This window comes from Lissotriton vulgaris, chromosome 11, assembly GCF_964263255.1.
Source record: "Lissotriton vulgaris chromosome 11, aLisVul1.2, whole genome shotgun sequence".
Lineage (NCBI taxonomy): Eukaryota > Metazoa > Chordata > Amphibia > Caudata > Salamandridae > Lissotriton > Lissotriton vulgaris.
The window spans coordinates 819,673,217-819,691,561 of NC_141699.1; the positions used below are offsets into that span (position 1 = coordinate 819,673,217).

General features: G+C 43.9%; 1 protein-coding gene across 1 annotated transcript in view; it reads right to left on the reverse strand.

Moving 5' to 3' along the window:
* The window catches only part of EPHB1 (EPH receptor B1), an 865,486-nt gene that overhangs the window by 63,704 nt on the left and 783,437 nt on the right, over positions 1-18,345 (reverse strand). The window lies entirely within an intron of this gene.

Here is an 18,345-nt window from a genome sequence, read left to right on the forward strand (position 1 = left end):
GAGAAGAGATTCTCTCAGAAATGCTTTGGCTTAATATAACTGTGTTGTTTAGTTGGCAGAGGTCAACCACCCTTAAAATTAATAACTCGGTTTCTGACAACAACAAAACGCTTAGCTGGGTAAAAAGTTAGTGAACGCTGTGTGTACAAGAGAGGACATTATGTGCAATAAAGGAACCAATGTGTGACAAAGGATATTTCTGGAGCGAGAAATGATCCTGGTTGTGTGATAGATGTCAGTGTTTGTGAGTGTGATTGCAGTGTACGCATTACAGGATAATATATGGATGATAAAGGACAGCATCCACAACTGCAGAGACTGTTCTAGTTATTTGGCGAGCTGTAGTACAATTAACAAGCACACGTCCACTATCTTAACTCTCTTCTTCCCTCCAACATTTATAAATAATTTTTGTGAGGTTGTTTGTCATCATCTAAGCCCAGTCCCAAAGCCCCTCCAAATGTGCTACTTCCTCTTGAAAAGCAAACAGTCCCCCTTGAGATGAACAATGTAAATGTGGGGATATGTCTCGCTAGATCCTCCACGGCAGACTCCAGAGATGCTGTGAGCACACACACAATCCCAGGGGCTTGAAACTACAAAATGGTAGACATCTGATTTACTGAGCGTAGCCACACACCTAGCATCACCCACCAGAAGTTAATAATAGACAAACATTTTACCTAGAAACTAGATACTGCTACCTGTTCCATTTTAAAGATTACGTGGACAGATATTACCATTTATGACCCTTTAAATATACTGTGTATAGGTGTAGATAAATATATTCCCAAAGACTACATAAATAAGTGAACGAGAGAAACATAATTGAATAAGAGAAGAGTTTGTTAAAAGGAAGCAGGCTTTGCACAGGTGAGAGCCACATTATGAAAATGTGACTATTTTACACTGGTCATCTCCAGGTGTAAACACTTTGTGCTTGTAGATATAAATTTGAGTGAACAGAGACTGGTCCATTTTACAAAGTGCAAATCGTGACAAAAGTTAATTCCTGACTTCGATGCAGGATGAGTGATCTAACATAGGATTACAAAGCAGTTGCCTAAGGGACCACTACAAGAGAAGCACCTTTAGTGGCCTTAAGAAACAAACTGAGCAATAAGGTAAGAAGCATTAGCAAAGCAAAAAGCTCATAGTTCTCACCATTTAAACCACTAAAGAGGGGCACATTTAGAGTTCTTAAAAAACAAATCGAGCTGTAGGACAAGAAGCATTGGCCGAGCCATAAGCCAATAGGTCTTTGCTTTTTGACCTACTGGCTTTTTCAATGCTTTTTGCCAATGCTGTACAATATTGGACCTTATTAGGATAAGCCTAGACAGTGGAAGACATGCTGTATTCGGTATGTGGGTTTTCATTCCGCCCCTCGCTGCTAATTGGTTAAGGAGAGCGTCACTCACAAAAACTTGCTTTTCAATGGTTTATTTGCCTTCAATGTCCCACCTTCTTGTGTCTTGCTCTTCACCTGGAGTATTGGTCTTTGCAGTATCCTTTCACATCAGGGTTTTTCCCTTTGTGTTTGCGCACTCTTTGCATGTGTTTTCCTGGCTCAGGGCAGTGCCACCTTCCTAGACGCCATGCTTTCTCATTTACAGATGCTTACTCGCTCTCCTCCCTGTGCGTTGTGTTAATCTAATAAAGCTGCACGACCGTTTACCCGCATTTGCCATTGTTCCCCTCCATCCCCTTCATGTTGCTTGTCACGTTATTTTCAGGGCCGGACTGGGAACTGAAAGCAGCCCTGGCAAAGTTTGCCAGACCAGCCCCGTCCGGCACGTAGCAAGCGAGCCCGACCGCTACTAGGGGTGTTTCGGGGCGGGGGGGGGGGGGGGATGGGTTGGGGGGTTCGACCAGCGAGAAAATTTTGGAATACAAAAGACCAAAAATGGTGAATTTTAAAGCACATTTTTCATTACATATTACATATTCAATTGTCTCAACTTTAAAAGCAGAGTTAATAGTAGTTGATGACCTTAAAGAGCACCAGATTACCCATTGGAGTCCCCGGACTCACGAAAACTTCTGGCATGCCTGAGAATCTGTGCATTTTTGAAGGCCTCTTTACATGTTGGTGCATGCAGATAGAAACAATGCAGAGCTGCTGTGCAGTTGCGGTTGACATGCATGATTTGCTAATATTTAAATATAAATATTACGAGGACTGCATGTCAGAGATTGCGAAATACCTTGCTGTGCATGCCAGAAGTTGTGTTCAAGTTGTAACTACGATGCCACGTTCCAAAAATTTCAATTGGAAATAACAGCAAATTAAAATGTGCAAGTATGTGTACAAAAAAGCAACCACAGCAGAGAAAACACCAATGCCACATGCTTTAGGGTTGTATATTGCTTTCAGTGGCATCAGTGAACACAAAACCAAAACCTTTAGATGAATTGTTCAGACAGTCCCTTTATAGCAGGCCCTGGGAGCCCTGGGTTCATTATTAGCTCTCAATATTTCTTCACTCTCTGACCACACTTCCATCCAGGAGGAATCGCGTTAGCACTCAGAGACTGCAGGACATCGATCTCCTCTAGAGATCTGAAGGCTCCGCCAGTCATCTTGAAAATGGAGGACTGTCTCCCACATGAGGGAAGCTTATGTCTGGAGAAACTTTGAAGGGTGGCTTGTCATTCTCTTTCCTTGGAGAGATACTATGAAACACAGTAGCATCAAATTCCTCATAAGAGGAATTATTTATTTTCTCTGGGATTAGACGCGAAGGTGGTATGTGAGAACCACAGCACCCCCCTTTAGAAAGGTTTTCACCTTTTTCTTATATTTTTGCCCGAAGGGAATATGTTCTGATGTCAATAGTGAAGAAAATGTGATTTAGAAGCTTTCCTCTTTAATTTGATCAGGGATGTGGTGGAGTAGTTTCATGTGTCCTGCGGTAGCAAAGCACCTCTGCTGCGTACCACAATACTGATTGCCTAATACTGTAAACAAGGGCACAAGCTTGCAGACCATTGTACAGTATTTACCAAAGACTTGGGCTCTAGGTGCAGGATCATTTTCAGGACAGCTGGAGCACAGTTTTGAGAAAGAAGCAATCGCCTATAGTATTGCTCAGGTTCAGTTAGACATGAATAGGCCATCCGATAACATTAAACCAGATCTTGGGAGGAATTATGGTGGGGGGGTTGTACGATATTTACTTACAAGAGGATGCTCCCAGTGGTTTCGCTCCGAATCATGAAGTAGAAAGCCCTGGAACATGTGGAAGTTACCTTCTTAAAGGGCCTGACGTGTTTACGGCTATGTGGCTGTCCCTAGTATAGAAATTTGGGAGTGACGACCCTTACAATCATAGCACCAACCCATAAGAAGGTTTAATTTGTCTAAAAAAGCGAGTGCTTCTCACGCACCCCACGCTGTTTGTCCCTAGTATAGAGTCTTCTTACATTGCAAGTTCTTGGAAAATGCAATCAACAACAGAAATGCCATTTTAAGAGTACTCTTTTGAAGCCTGAAGAATAACAAAAGAAAAAATTAGTTCCACTCAAAGCGAGGGATCACTGGAGAAGCCAATCACTATGTACTGATCAATCGTTGGAGAAAGTGGTGAAGTGTGGCGTGTGACACATGACTAGGACGCAAAGCTCAATTGTCAAAGGGGACTTGCACTTTGAGGGCACATTTTTTTTCAAATTAACAGTGTTCATTATGGGGACTCTTTTTTCAAGCCCAGTCTGTTATTGCTGGTTATGACCACACAACTTTGATCTTCTCTGTTATTGTTTTGTCTACATATGACCCTGAGTTACTCACTAGTCCAGTTCTTTACATCACTCTTCTAATTAAAGCACCATTCAGCCCTTTAATTTAATTAATTTAATTTAATTTAATTGCAGGTTTAATATAGCGCTAGGAATCGACTCCCGGAGGAGTATCTCCACGCTTCGACCGCTGGGGAACCCGTCCTGGCTCACCCTGAGAGATGGTCCCTAATGGGTATCTCTAAGGTGCGACCAAGCATCCCCGGCGGTCTGGGGGGGCCGTTGTGAAGATGAGGCAAGCTAATGCCCAGAGTTGCTGAGTGTGGTCCCTGACTGGAGTAGGCACGGAGGCGAGAATTATCGAGCCCGCTGACCATGGTCCACGACCCTGCCGCGTCGGGAATCAAACCCTGGTCCCGGGCTGTCCTCTGCTTACGGGTCTGCCGCCTCTAACCAGTGAGCCACACCACTCCACTTTTACAATGTTACTATCATCAACGCTGTGGACATGCACATAGATATGTATACAGACCTATTTCCAATCACAGAATGTTCCATATACGCTTAAAAGTGGAAGCACAAGCCGTCTGTCTGTGATCCATGGAGATTCTGTTATCAGCACTTCTCCCTTTTTCCACAAGAGCAGTTCAAACATGAATGGGAAAAATATCCTAGTTTGCAAAAGTTTTCTATATAATTATGACTCTGCCATATTTGTCACATAATACAACATCTGCTACATTATCTGACAATTTTAACTAATAAATTGTTTTTAGCTCAAACGGATAAAAAAGTTACTAAAAAATGTGACTTGTGCTGCTGCGAAGTGGATGGCCCTTTGCAAAGGTTGACTGCTCACCTTTCTCACTGCTGTATTTGTATGTTACACTGGTATTAATAAGGCAAAATCTTTCCAGAGATTGTTAGCATGTGTAAAAATGTCAAAATAATAAAGTGTCAGAAAATATACTGCATTAAGTTGCAGCCTTTATTTGCTGCATAATTTAGTCAACACTGCAGTGGAATTTTTGTCTTCTTTTGCTGCATAATTCCAGTGGCCCCAAAGCACAGCACATCTTAAAAGTGCTTGTGCATGAAGCAGAGAGAATGTAAAGTTTGTGAGCTTAGTTTAGTGTGAGTGCAAATCCTGTATTGCCAATCACTGGTGAGTTCCAGCTACTACTGCTGAAACAAGGCTAATAGCAATACCAATGGGTGAGGCTGACTGCCCTCAAGGGCAGGGCCAGCTTTAGCGCTGGTGGTGCCCTGTACAACAATGTTTGTTGGTGCCCCCCAATGACCACCTCCGCCACAGAGTCCCTCAATTCCACCCTTTAACAGTGCCCCTCAAGTCTCCAGATGCATTTAATTTGATTTACAGCGCCACTCATCCAGTGTAGGGTTTCAGAGCACTTTACATCACACAGACTACACAGAGACAATCAATTATACATGTGTAAATCGCTGTATAGGAAATGGTACATAAAGCAAAGGACTAAAAGGTATAGAAGTCACATGCCAACCATACTAGTGGGCAGTATAGTTTCATATTGATTGGTCTGGACAAACACAAACTCAGAATTTAAAACATAATGCCATTGTTGGGGGTTCTCTTTAATAATCAGAATTGATTTCTATCCAAATGAACACTTTTTGCAACATTAGGATAATTAAAGACTGGGGAGGAAAAAGATAATGCTCTAATTTGTACCTTGCAGTTTGCATGCCGCTCTTAGATGACAATAGATCACTGTTTTATGTTAGGATTTTAACTTAACTACAAGCAACCAAAGATCTGTCTTTCAAAATCAGTAACCCACTGACCTATTTACATTATTTGCACTATGTGATCTGCATAGTACATGTTCTTTGCAGTAAGCACATTAACTTTCTGCGCAACCTTTCCATGAATCAAAACTTCCACTAGACAAAACTCCGCTCTCTCTCTAGGAAGAACATTAATCAATGTAGTTCTAATAATATTTCTATTGTTGTCGAAAATTGCTGGAGGCCAGGAGGGAAGCAGCAAGCACTTTTAAAACCATAATATACTTGCCACCCAAAGTCAGCACCCGGTGCAAACACACTGGTCGCGCCGCCCTAGAACTGGCACTTCTCAAGGGTCCTGTGACCTTAGTGACAGAGTCACTGTTGCTCTGGGGTGTGCCACTTCAAAAGCCTGCCCGCAAGACTAGAGGTGAACTTCAGTATGTATTGTGGTGGACAGGCCTCTAAGGTTAATCCACACTTGCCCCCACTAGTGTAAACCTGCTGGTGCTAAGACACCGGGCTTCTATGGCCTTGCGGGGCCTTCTTAGGCCTAGCATGGGAATGTGCTCCCTCACGAGAGTGGTCTGGGAGAATGGTCATGAAGGCTGAACCTGTTTCCTCAGTTCCAAATCCATAAGCTCTGACCATAGTGCCACATCCTCTCCCCCACTGAACACCATGCTGCCCCACTGAGTGAAATTCGCACTGCCTTCAGCTACAACCTAATTGTGCCTCACTATAAATACCTGGATGTGACTCCGTTCAAATTACGCACTAGACAAGAGCAATATATGCTGCCTAAAAAAACGTAACAACATCTGGAAAAAAGCAAACACCCATAGGGAATGCAAGATTAAGTTAAGCATGTTGTAGAATGTAAGCAGGAACAACATGGATAACTTAAAGCATTTACACTCACTATTCAGAAATCAGTGTGTGCTTGTGCCTGAAAAGTTAAGGACATGACTACAGCGCCTGGTAGGGACCTGCTTCAATGTCCATTGCGTATAGCCTTACAAAACACAAGCAGTATGGTTTAAAAAGACCACATCCATGACCACCGAGCCGCGGTACGCATTTTGTTTTCTACTCCACCCATCAATCCGGCACTGCAGTATCTCCAGGAGTCTTGCACTTCCTCACTATAGGAATACAATGCTTTTCAAAGAAAAGATAAAACAAAAGTAGCACTTCACTGGCAAACTCTGTATAGTAGCGCTAATGTGCTTGGGTGTGAATAAAACCAATCTGGCCCCTTTGTGAATACTGTCTTGCTTTATTTAGTTATTTAATTTCTTTTCATAGTTGAACCTTTTATTTCTCTCACTCCTGAGGCTTTACTTTGGAATAAAATAAAGTCAGAAAAAGACATTTGCAGCAAAAGTATTTTTCGTTTTTGGATCCATTTCACAGTGAAACAAATAAGCGAAAGGAGGTAAGAGAGGGTGAGAAGTAGGCCAGCCCAGCCCAGCCCAGCCACCACCTCGCTCCCTGCTACAAGTGACACAACAACAAACTTAAGTCACTTCTCCGCTGAACCGGGCTGAGGCCTAGGCCCTCCTTGCCCCTTCCTTTGGCCCCGTCCCTTTTGCTTTTGATTCTGACCCCGGCCCAGTTGTGACGCCCCCCCCCCCCCCCCTGGCCCCAAACAGCGCCACCACTACCAACAGTCACCCATACATCATATCTGGCCACGGCCAGGAACAAATAACACTCACCTGCAGACAGGGGAAATTAAATCACGGAGTGCCATTCTGGTACCCTGTTCCTGACTGTCTCCCTCTGGCCTCTGAATGCCAGCCTCGACCTCGCCTCAGAGTCACGTCACGTCACGTCACGTCACCCGACCATGATGATGTTGTAGACTTGCGCAGCGTGACAGGTCAGGTGGTGAAGGGGGGGCGGGGTTAATAAATTATAATGAGTAGGGGGGCGGCTGATCATAATAGCCTAATAGCCTGCCTGTACTCGTACCGGAACACCGTAGCAGATGTTCTGTTGTTGGGGCCGATTTGGACCGACCGTGACTCACGACTCACGGTCGGTCCAAATCGGCCGCAACAACAGAACCGGCCCCCTGTTACAAAATCGGCCCCCATCCCATCCAGCCTACCGGGGGATTGCCCGGTGCCTGGAATGACCAGTCCGGGCCTGGTTATTTTATCTATTTATTTCCATTGTGGCGTCACTCGCTCACTTGCTGTCTTCCTTGTGCACAGTGTTGATCAAAGAAATCCATGCAGCCGCTTACTCTCACATGCTATTGCTCCCCTCATACCCTTTGTGTTGCCTGCCCAATTTATTTTATTTACTTAATTTAATTAAGTGGCTTGTTTTTCTGCTGCTGCCAGTATGGCGCTGCTGCTTCCTGCTCTCTTCCATGTAGCTCTTCACTCAAATGTTCATGTTTGCCTCTATTATTGCGGCTTCACTTCATAGATGCCGCACTACAGCTTTAAGCAAACTTCGGGAGTCCACTCTTAATTTATGCATTGCATGGCTGCCGCAGCTTCGGCACAAAGTATCAGGCGCTTGAGATGTTTACTGAGCCCTTTAGAAATAAATAAATCTCACCACCCACACCCAATGATGTAAACTACTGAAAGGTGAGGGGTAGGAGGCTTTCTCACCCATTCCACTAACTGCATTGTCCTTGTAGGGTTATACTACCACAATGTACACACTTTTTGGAAAACCAGATCCTTAAAAATGTTTTCTATCAATTTATTGAAAACCTGCTATTCAATGATTTTTTTTCTTAAAAAATAATCACTGTTCTTCTAGGTGAATTTTGTTTAGAATGATCCCACACTGCTTCAGAGACATGGCTGTCCAGAGGAGAGCATGTAAATCATCGCCGCCCAGGGGGTTGTGATGCTATACTACTGTGACGCCTGTGTTTATAAAGCACCAAGTTGGTAATGGCCCTTTTTGCAAGATTATCCCCAAACGTTTTGCTTCTTACTCCTACTTTTTCCTGAACGGTGTTTGTTGACTATAGGACTGTGGGCACTTTACCACTGCTGAGAAGAGCTAAAGTGCATATGCGCTCTGTGTAAATTATGATTATGATCGGTTAACTACCATGTCGACCTGACAAGTACACCCACTTGCAAGGCGCTAACCATTCCTTTTCTTAAATATAAGACACCACTCAGGTAGGCCCACAGTACCCCCATGGGCAGTGTGCAAAGTATATGAAGGGTAGAAAATGTACTGGTGTCTGTGTGTGACATGTCCTGATAGTGAAATACTTCCCATTTCGTTTTTCATTATTGAAAGGCTACCTGTCCCATAGGTTAGCATGGGAAACATTTTGTAACACCATACAAGTATAACTTCCCATTACGATACGATGGAGAAATAAAGCTCTTTGAACTCAGAATGTAATAACATATTTTAGTAAAGATGGTTTTCAAATTGTGTGCTTGAAAATGGCCCTTTTAGAAAATAGGCATTCTCTTGTTTAACCATTCGGTGTGCCTTCTCCAGGTTGTGGATTGACTGTCTGGTTTTAGAGTGACAGAGGGGGAGATGTGCATTCAGACATTAGACATCCATTAAGGGTTTGATGTGGATGACTCAGAGCTGAGCTGAATAGACCCTGGCTGCATTTAGAGTAGTAGGAGGAATTTTCCTTGCACCTGAATTTGGGCCTGCCTCCCTTACAAAATGCTGTCTTTCACCCCCTGTGGTCATACTGCACCAGTGTGGACAGAACTGGTAGGACTGGGCTCAGAGACCCTTGTACAAAAAAGAACAAAGACAAAATGGGGTATAAGTAGTGGACCTTAAACCCCAGAACTTTAGATCACTTCTGGACTCAGGGGGAACCTTTGCCAAGGAGAAGAGCTGGAGAGCTACAAGGAGGAGTAATGACACTTTGCTGTGTGCTGTGTAGGGTTGGCCTGCAGTTACTGCTTCTGCCACGGGAAGGACAAAGACTGAAACTTTGCAGAGAAACCTGCTTGAAGAAGAATCTCCAAGGCTTTGTGAGTTCTGACCTGCTAGGAGATGTCTGTTCCAATTTGGACCTCTGCTGTTGGGAGTTGGAGGAAACCTAAGCGCAGCAAGTACAACAATCTCCAGTGCTGTCAGCGATGCTGCTGAGATGCCACGACCTGCACTGAGGCCACGGGCACCGCTCATGAAGTGCACAATGCGCCGCCCAGCCGGTATTGCAGCTTCGACGCCTGCCGTTATCGGCCTTCCAGACGCCAGCACTGGCACCGACCCCGTCAGTACCAGCACCTGCATCCACTTATGGCGGTGCCGATAACCGTTGAGGGTGACTCCATGAACTTGCCGACTTCCCATCACTTCACCGAACCGAACCGATGCCTCACAGCCAACGCATACGAATTCCCCTGTCCTTGATTTGACATGTCGCCTCCTCATGGATACAACGCCTTGCCTTCCCTGTGGCAGCCAGGGAGCCAAACTAAACACCAACAACTCACCACCATGACGGTGTGCATTGTCATAGACTTTGTTTTCCAAGGTTCTGTTTGTTTGTGGGTTCGTGTCATGCCGCTCCTGGTGCCGTGCACCTCGCTGTCAGCGCTGTACTTTGGATTTATTGCTGTCATGATGTCATAATAGCTCCAGGTAAAGCTATTTGCTTTCTACAAGTTCTATTTTAATTATAATCCTTTTTAAGTCATATTTCAATACATGTATTGTGCATTTCTGTCGTTTTAGGCCTCATTGAGTTTAGATAAAGATGCTTTATTTTTCCAAACTGGTGTGGTTTCTATTTGTGGAATTATCACTGTGCAACTGTGTGTTTTGTGTACAAATAATTTAACCATTGCCTTTGGGATAAGCTTATTTGCTCGTGCCAAGCAACCTATGGGGTGAGCAGGGGTTATCTAAAGTCTGTATCCCCCTTACCCTGACTAGAAGCAAGGGTCCCTACTTGGACAAATGTACCTACCTCTGCCAACTAGAGACCTTCAAAATGACGACTACTTCAATCATACAGCCCAAATCCATGGCAGCCTAGCACATGTGACGGCCATGTCACCCTGCCCACATCCTTCATCATATCGCCCTATGCAAGTTTTGTTCCTGCCCTTCCCAAAACAGAAGGGGAACGCAATGCTCCCCCTTTAGATCCACCATACTAATAAGGGCCACTCTGCATTCTCCCCACCCCCTACTGCTGCCCTTGGATGGTGATGAACACCCAGTGGCTGGAAAGTATGCATTGCCGGCACAGAAGGAACATGCAAAAACAGCATGCCCCCCACCAGTGGTGGCTCCTCTGCTAAGGCAGAGGAGCATTGCCCCACTGACTTCATAGGCAAAAGAAAATGATAATAACATATCGTTTTTAACATTTTCTTTTCCCCATTGAAGTGAGTGACTCTCGGACGGAGCTGGCGAGAGCAGAGTGTGGAGTGGTTTGCACTCCTTAAGTGTGCAGGACTGCTTGGCCCTCTTGGGCCAGCCAAACAATCCTGCGCACTTTACATCTTCCCCATAAGGCTGCATTACACAGCCTAGACAAGAACATGCAAAGCCTCCCAGTCCGTGATTCAGTGCTCAGACCAATCACAACACTGCACTGCAGCGTTGTGATTGGCTATGGGGAGCCTGGGTGCTTCCTGCTCATGCCTGCCATCGGCGGAGACAGGAAGAAGAGGACAGAAAATAGGCAGTGGCCGGCCGAGGTAAGTGGTTTGTTTAATTTATTTTTTCTTTCCATCCCGCACCCCTCACCGTCCCGCGGTCCCGCCACTCTTCTCCCGATCAGTAGCAGCCGCTACTGCCCCCCACCCATCAACAGCAGGACCCAAACTAAACTAGATGCACGCATTGCAACAATATGACAAGTGTAGCACCTCCAATATGTAAGTTCAGACTACCAATTACACAAAAATAACACTTGAAATAAGTACTTCTCAATGCAGTTCTATAACATGCCTATGCTTCCTTGTAAAATGTAACTAGTGCTCATGCTCAGCGCTTCAATGCCTTCGAGTTTAGTTTGCACTATATAAAACTGCATACAAAAAAAAAGTAGACTTTAAACAATAGTAGATGTTGTAGCAACTGTTCTGCCAGCAAACTATACATTTTGGATTTGGAGTAGGCATGGCCACTGGAAAAATGCAGCAAGTGTGGACAAAGTGACAAAGCTGACTAAATGATGCTGAAAGAAAATGCAAATTATGCAGCATAGTATGTAAGAGTTGCGCTATTTGTGGCTTCATTACTTCATTATTTTGTGATTTTAACACATGCTAGCATTGCCTGAGCAAAGGTTTCCCCTCATTAGCACCAGCTCAACACCTAATTACAGCAATCTGCAACTGAAAGTAACAATTTGTTAACTTTTGCAAAAGGCATGCCACTGCGCTGCAACATTTGTGGCACTAATTTTTGGGTGGATTTTTAAGCAAGTGCGGCAAATCCTTATTTATGCAGAAAACACCACTTCTGCAGAATCGCTAAATTTCAGTAACCCTAGGAGTAGGGCATAGCAATATGTTTTACATCTAATGTTCTGTGATGAGTACCTTTTAATGTTAATGTACTACCACGTCGAGAACAATGCAGGCCATGTATTGTAGTTCACTTGCTGTTCTGTCAAGCCCTGTTTCTGTTCCTCCATTTAGGGATTAGCAGTTCTCTCTTTGTAGTATGACACCCATGGCCACAACTGGGCTTCTAAGCTACAGTCACTTTGTAAGGTATCAATTTCAAGTTCATACTTCTATAGGAAGAAGCAAAGAGAGCAGTCCCAAAATCAAAAACTGTGCTGCTTAAAAATGTAGAATAAATGAAAGTGTCAAATAACAGGTGCGCAGGGCTTTATGCACTAATTGGGAAATCAGTGGCACTGTAATTTCACTCATGTTTAAGCACTTGCATGTGTAACAGGAGACAGTATACATCTTCAATGTACAACTTTGTGGGGTTAGGAATAGGACATTATTTTTAACAGCATGATAGTCTGGCAAAGGGATTTTTGGAAGAAGCTATTTAACACACGATGATCTGATAGAATTCTGTTTCCTATGTACCGGTGATGCTCCATAGGTAGCAAGCCATCAAGGCTCGACATAATGTTACTTTTACAGTGACAAGCGTTTTATTGTTAATGGTTCGGGTAAAAGTGTTTTATAGATAAACTGTTAAAAAATATCTCGTGTCTTTGAATTTGGCAAATGTTAGTAAGTAAGACTTTATTTACAGCCCACAGTGTGTGAAGCAGGATTCTAATTCCCGTGTTTTAAGCACATAGGTCCCACTCCTTGGATAGTTTCTGCGTCTTAGGCCACGGCGGTCCTGTTACATTTCAAAACACACACCTTTCCAACCACTGAAAGCACTGGTTTTATGTGAGGTATTTCCAAAACACTTGTTTCCTTTTTGCGACATCAGTCTGGCCCACCCTCGGCCTCTCATGCTGCCAGTGATGATGTCTTCATGCCCCCACGCCGTGTGATACAGACTCTGTTCACAGGCAGCAGGACACCTGCCCGCGGCTCTGAGCCAGGGCCTGGCACCCACAGGCCTCCCTGGCACTAGGCTCGTCTACAGCGTATAAACATATTCGCATTGTCCTGAGGTGTGAAGGTCCTAGTATGATGGACCCGATCCTCAGAGGGCTCATCCTTCATTACTTCCGCCTCCTCCAAGCCCCTCCCCTTTGCGCACGAGCCCTGCCGGCAGCATTCTCCCAGCTGTTTGTTTTACGAGATGAATTACTTGAAGTACAACATGTCAGCGGTCTCGTGGCGCAATCCATTACATGCAACTGTAAGACAGACACTGGGCGGGGGGAAGGGCGCTGCGATAGGGTGGTTGCCATAGAAATTGTAGACAAAGCAAAAACTGCACAGTGTCACCGTACAGTGACATGTGGAGTGCAGGAGCCTGGAAGGGGGAGGGGGGGGGGGGTAATAGTCAAGGCAAGATTGGGAAAATGGAAACGACTGTTTTTTTATTGTTTTAAAAAAATACAGGTTTCAGGATTACACTGCTGGAGAGACACATTCTTACATAGGATGTCATAAGAATTTACACACTTCACGTTCTGCCATTGGTAACGCTTAGCACTTTCAGAAGTCTGGATGCTTTTGGTGGGGTGTTAGGGGATTTGCATTCTGGTAATACACTCGGTGGGAGACTTACTCTCTCTGATTGGATTTTTAGGGCTTTATTTTGCTGTTCAGAGGTTAAGTCCGAATAGCTTAGCCTATTGCTAATGCATCTTTTAGACAATGGATACTTACAAACATTTTCACAGGGGCCAAAATGCTTGGCAAGTGACGTGGCTGAGGGCTGCACTGATGCCAGAAGGGTGACGGGGAGGAGGAGGAGGGTTGACCTTAAGTTGGGTGTAGGGGAAGTTCAAGTTCGGGTATTTGTATAGCGCACTGCTCACCAAGAGGGTCTCAAGGCGCTTGGGTAAGGGGTTCATTATTTGTCGAATAGCCATGTTTTAAGTTCTTTCCTGAAGGAGGTGTGGTTCAGAGTAAGGCGGAGGTGAGTGGGGAGTGAGTTCCAGGTCTTGGCAGCAAGGAAGGAGAAGGATCTGCCCCCCATTGTGGATTTTCGGATGCGCGGGACAACGGCGTGGGCTTGATTGGACGATCTTAGTTGGCGAGTGGGTCTGTAGAAGGACAGTCGAGTGTTGAGGCATTCGGGTCCTAGATTGTAGAGGGCTTTGTGTGCGTGGGTGAGAAGGCGGAATGTAATTCTTTTGTTGACGGGAAGCCAGTGGAGGTCTTTTAGGTGTCCGGTGATGTGATCTTGGCGAGGGATGTCTAATATGAGTCTCGCTGGTGCGTTTTGGAAGCGTTGGAGTTTTTTCTGTAATTTTGCTATGATTCCGGCGTATAGTGTGTTCCCATAATCCAGTCGACTCGTGACCAGTGTGTGGGTGACAGTCTTTCTTGTCTCGAAGGGGATCCAACGGAAGATCTTTTTGAGAATGCGAAGTACGTTGAAGCAGGAGGATGAGACTGCATTGACTTGTCTGGACATCGAGAGAGAGGAGTCTAGGATGAAGCCAAGGTTACGTGCATGGTCTGTGGGTGCGGGAGCTGTGCCCAGAGCGGAAGGCCACCAGGAGTCGTCCCAGGCAGAGGGGGAGGATCCTAGGGTGAGCACCTCCATTTTGTCTGAGTTGAGTTTTAGGCGGCTATGTTTCATCCATTCGGCTACTTCTTTCATGCCCTCGTGAAGATTGGTTTTGGCAGTGTTAGGGTCTTTGGTGAGGGAAAGGATTAACTGGGTGTCGTCGGCGTAAGAGATGATGTTAAGGTTGTGTTGACGCGTGATGGAGGCGAGTGGACTCATGGAAACGTTGAAGAGGGTGGGACTGAGTGAGGATTCACATCTGGTGGCTAAACTGCACAACGTGAAACCAGAAAACCTGGAATTGATCCGAACTTCTTCAGTTAACCAAATTGTGTGATCCTAGTCAATTTCTTTTATTTCAAATTCCCTCTTTTTTCTTCATAATCACATATAAAGGAACCTTGAATTACATGACTTCAGGGCAGGTGCTTTACAAAACCTTCTTCAGTGTTTGATTTATTTAACTATGATTTTGTTCATGTATAATAGGAACACAGACCACCCAAAGAGTGAACATACCAAGTGATTTACCTCTTAGTTCACCATTGGCATTGTTGTCAGGGTGGGGGTGGGGGGTATAGTGGAAGGATGAATGTCTCTAAATTAATGTTTGAAAACTATCCCTCTCAAAATAAAATACTCTGAAATGCACTGATATATATTCTGATGTATTAAGGTGAAACTATTTTACACGTTAATAAAATAAACTTTTAGAATTTTGAAGAGACGTTATAATACTTTTGCACTTATGCTGCAATATGCCTTTAAAAATGAAGGCATTTCTAAAGTTAAGCGGTGCAAGATACCTTAGTTACTTCCGTTCTTTAACTTGAAGTAACATTTAAATACACGTTTGTCTATTTATTTAACATATTTTTAATGTCAGCGTTGAGTCGAGTAAACTGCAGTCCAGTGCTGCTGTTGACCATGTAAAGGTCTGGAGGGCCTTAAGTGGCCAGCGGGCCATACTTTGAGTATCACTGTTTTAGACCTATTGGCATGGCCACTGCCTGGTGGATGAAGATGAGTGTATGTGTGAGTGGTGTTTTTGGGAGATGAGTGCTGTTGTGTACTATAACCACTGCCTAGGTGACGCATGGGCCATAATGAAAGTGTGTGTAGAGATTTGTCCAATGTGCTGGGTTGAGGTTAGTGTACGAAGTATCACAGTAATACCGTATTTTCTGGCGTATAAGACGACTGGGCGTATAAGACGACCCCCTACTTTTCCTTTTAAAATATAGGTTTTGGGCTATATTCGCTTGCTTATAAAATGACCCCAGCGTATAAGACGACACCCAACTTTTGAAAAGATTTTCAAGGGTTGAAAAGTCGTCTTATACGCCAGAAAATACGGTAGCTAATTTTATGCATATCTGCAGTTTATGGGAGGTATATGAGTGGGTGCACGTTAATATACAGTTAGATTTAGTTCAACAAGTGAGTTATATGTTTTTGATTTAGCTTTAGTGGGATATATGCATCACAAACCTTGTCATGAGTGGGCCCAGGCGCCTGACTCCGTTTTAAAGTCCATGCTGTATTTTTGCTTGATGTGCGTGACATTCTTTCTAATTCTGGCACCAGAGTCACCATGTTCTTATTAAAAAATACGTTTCTGTTAGCTTGTGAAGGTCATGTTTTTTTGTAATCAATTGGCTGGACAATGATTTTCAGCATGGGCATGGGAGGCAGAGGAGGTGGATACTCTTTTGGAAGATATTGTGACAGCTACCATGATGAAGAATCAAGCATTGTATCATCCGTGAGAAGGAGGCCTAGGCCAAGTAAAGAGGGCAAACTGATCTTTGATTGGTTCTTGCTTAGTGATAACCTGTGGAAGTATCCCTGTAGACTTAATTTCATGTTTTAACTGTGTGAAGCTGATATTGGTTAGTCAGAGGTTTACCCCTGTTCTGCTTTGCAGGCAACGTCTCCTTTCTCTCTCTCTTGAGACTCAACAATCCTTAAATGTCTGATTCATTCAACTGCCTGGAATATAGTATATGTATTCAGGTGTCTACTGATTTATGCCACAGCAGTAATAGAAAAAGTGCACATACAAAACAAAAGAAATGTGACACCTTAGGTTAATTTATACCATGGAATGGGAGTCTGTATAGATATACTTAAGTTGATTCATACAGATTCCTATTGCACTGTGTAAATTAACTCAAAGAGTGATTTACCAAAAAATACTCAAGGAGTCATATGTCTTTTTTTATGTAATCACTTTTTCTGTCACTCACTTATCACAGCATGCCTCTTCATTCAAATGTGAGCACTGGATCGTTGCTATGCCCCTAAAGAAAGCATGAAATATTGAAAATGTGCAATGAATAAATTCATTGCAATTCTGCATTGTTTATCTGCCTGTTTTTCCTTGCCTAGGTGAATTGATAATTGTTTTGTTTTTAAATGCATTAGGACAAACTGTTTTTCAATTGAGACTAAATGCCTTGGTGAACCATTGTGTCCTGCAATGCATGGAGAGAATAGTCACTGATATGAGATTTGTTCAGTCTACTAGCCGTCCCAACCCTAACCTCAATTCACTAGTTCATGCTGCAAGAGGAGACTGATCCTGTGACAATCCTCCCAAGTGTTTTGCATTAACAAGAGACTACCACCTGTAGAACCTGCAGCTATGAGCAGCTGAGATCTGAGACACCCACAGTTAAGACCGAATATGACCTGAAACACCAACAACTACAAGCGACCACTTCAACGCCCTCAGAAAACATCACTGCCAATCGTTAAATTGCTTAATGATGACCCTACCACCTGCAAGGTCTCCGCACAGTGCACCCACACATCAGTAGAATCCCAGTTTAGTTTGAAAGTGGCCCCAGGAGCTGCCGACTATTGCAAGGATACATTGAGAGAATTGGAGAGAGGGGGTTTTCCGTGACATGTAGCAGAAGGACCATGGACATGCACTTATCGCAGGTAAAGCCAGAAACTGCTGAACTCTGACAAATGATGAATGCCTCACACATTAAACTAAAGTGGGTTGGGCTAATGTCATAACAGAAAGACTCAGTGCAGCGATATTTGTAAGGCCCGCCCTACAAGTCATAAAATCAGGGAAGCTGCTTTCTCATTTCATAGTGAGCCTGTACTTACCTTAAACATTGTTAGTTTCTGTGTACTTATCTCCATAGTACATGTTCATAAGCTTCTGCCTTTGTTATTTCTATGTGTAGTATTACATTTTCGTGTGCTTGGAATTACTTCTTTTTTTCACAAAAATAAGCATTAGGCTGGACAGTAATGATAGTGTCTGTTCCATAACGTTGGCGCTCTGAGGGATCCCACCCCCACACTAGCTCCTTGAGAAGCCTTGTACTCCTTGCCTTGAGAGAACTGAGAGGCAACATGCTGAAGGGTTGTTCTTGATGTTGCCCTCTTGCAGCGTGACTAATGGTAAACTTCCCAAAAAGCCAGTATAGTTTAGTTTGGTTAACAGAGACCATTGCTGTTTCAAATGTAAATGGAATGGTATCGTTCTGACCATACATACTTTGTAGGGAGTGATATTTAATGGCTAGAAAACACATGCACATTAGCAAAGATCAAGGAATGCTGTGACCAAGGATAAGCCCTCTCCATTTGTTGCTACAGCCAGGACACTAGAATGGCACAAATTTGGCAGTTGGCTCTTTTTTCCCAATGTTAACCCAGTTGGTCTCCTGCATGAAGCAATGGCACGAAATTGAATGGTTTTGCTGTCTATCT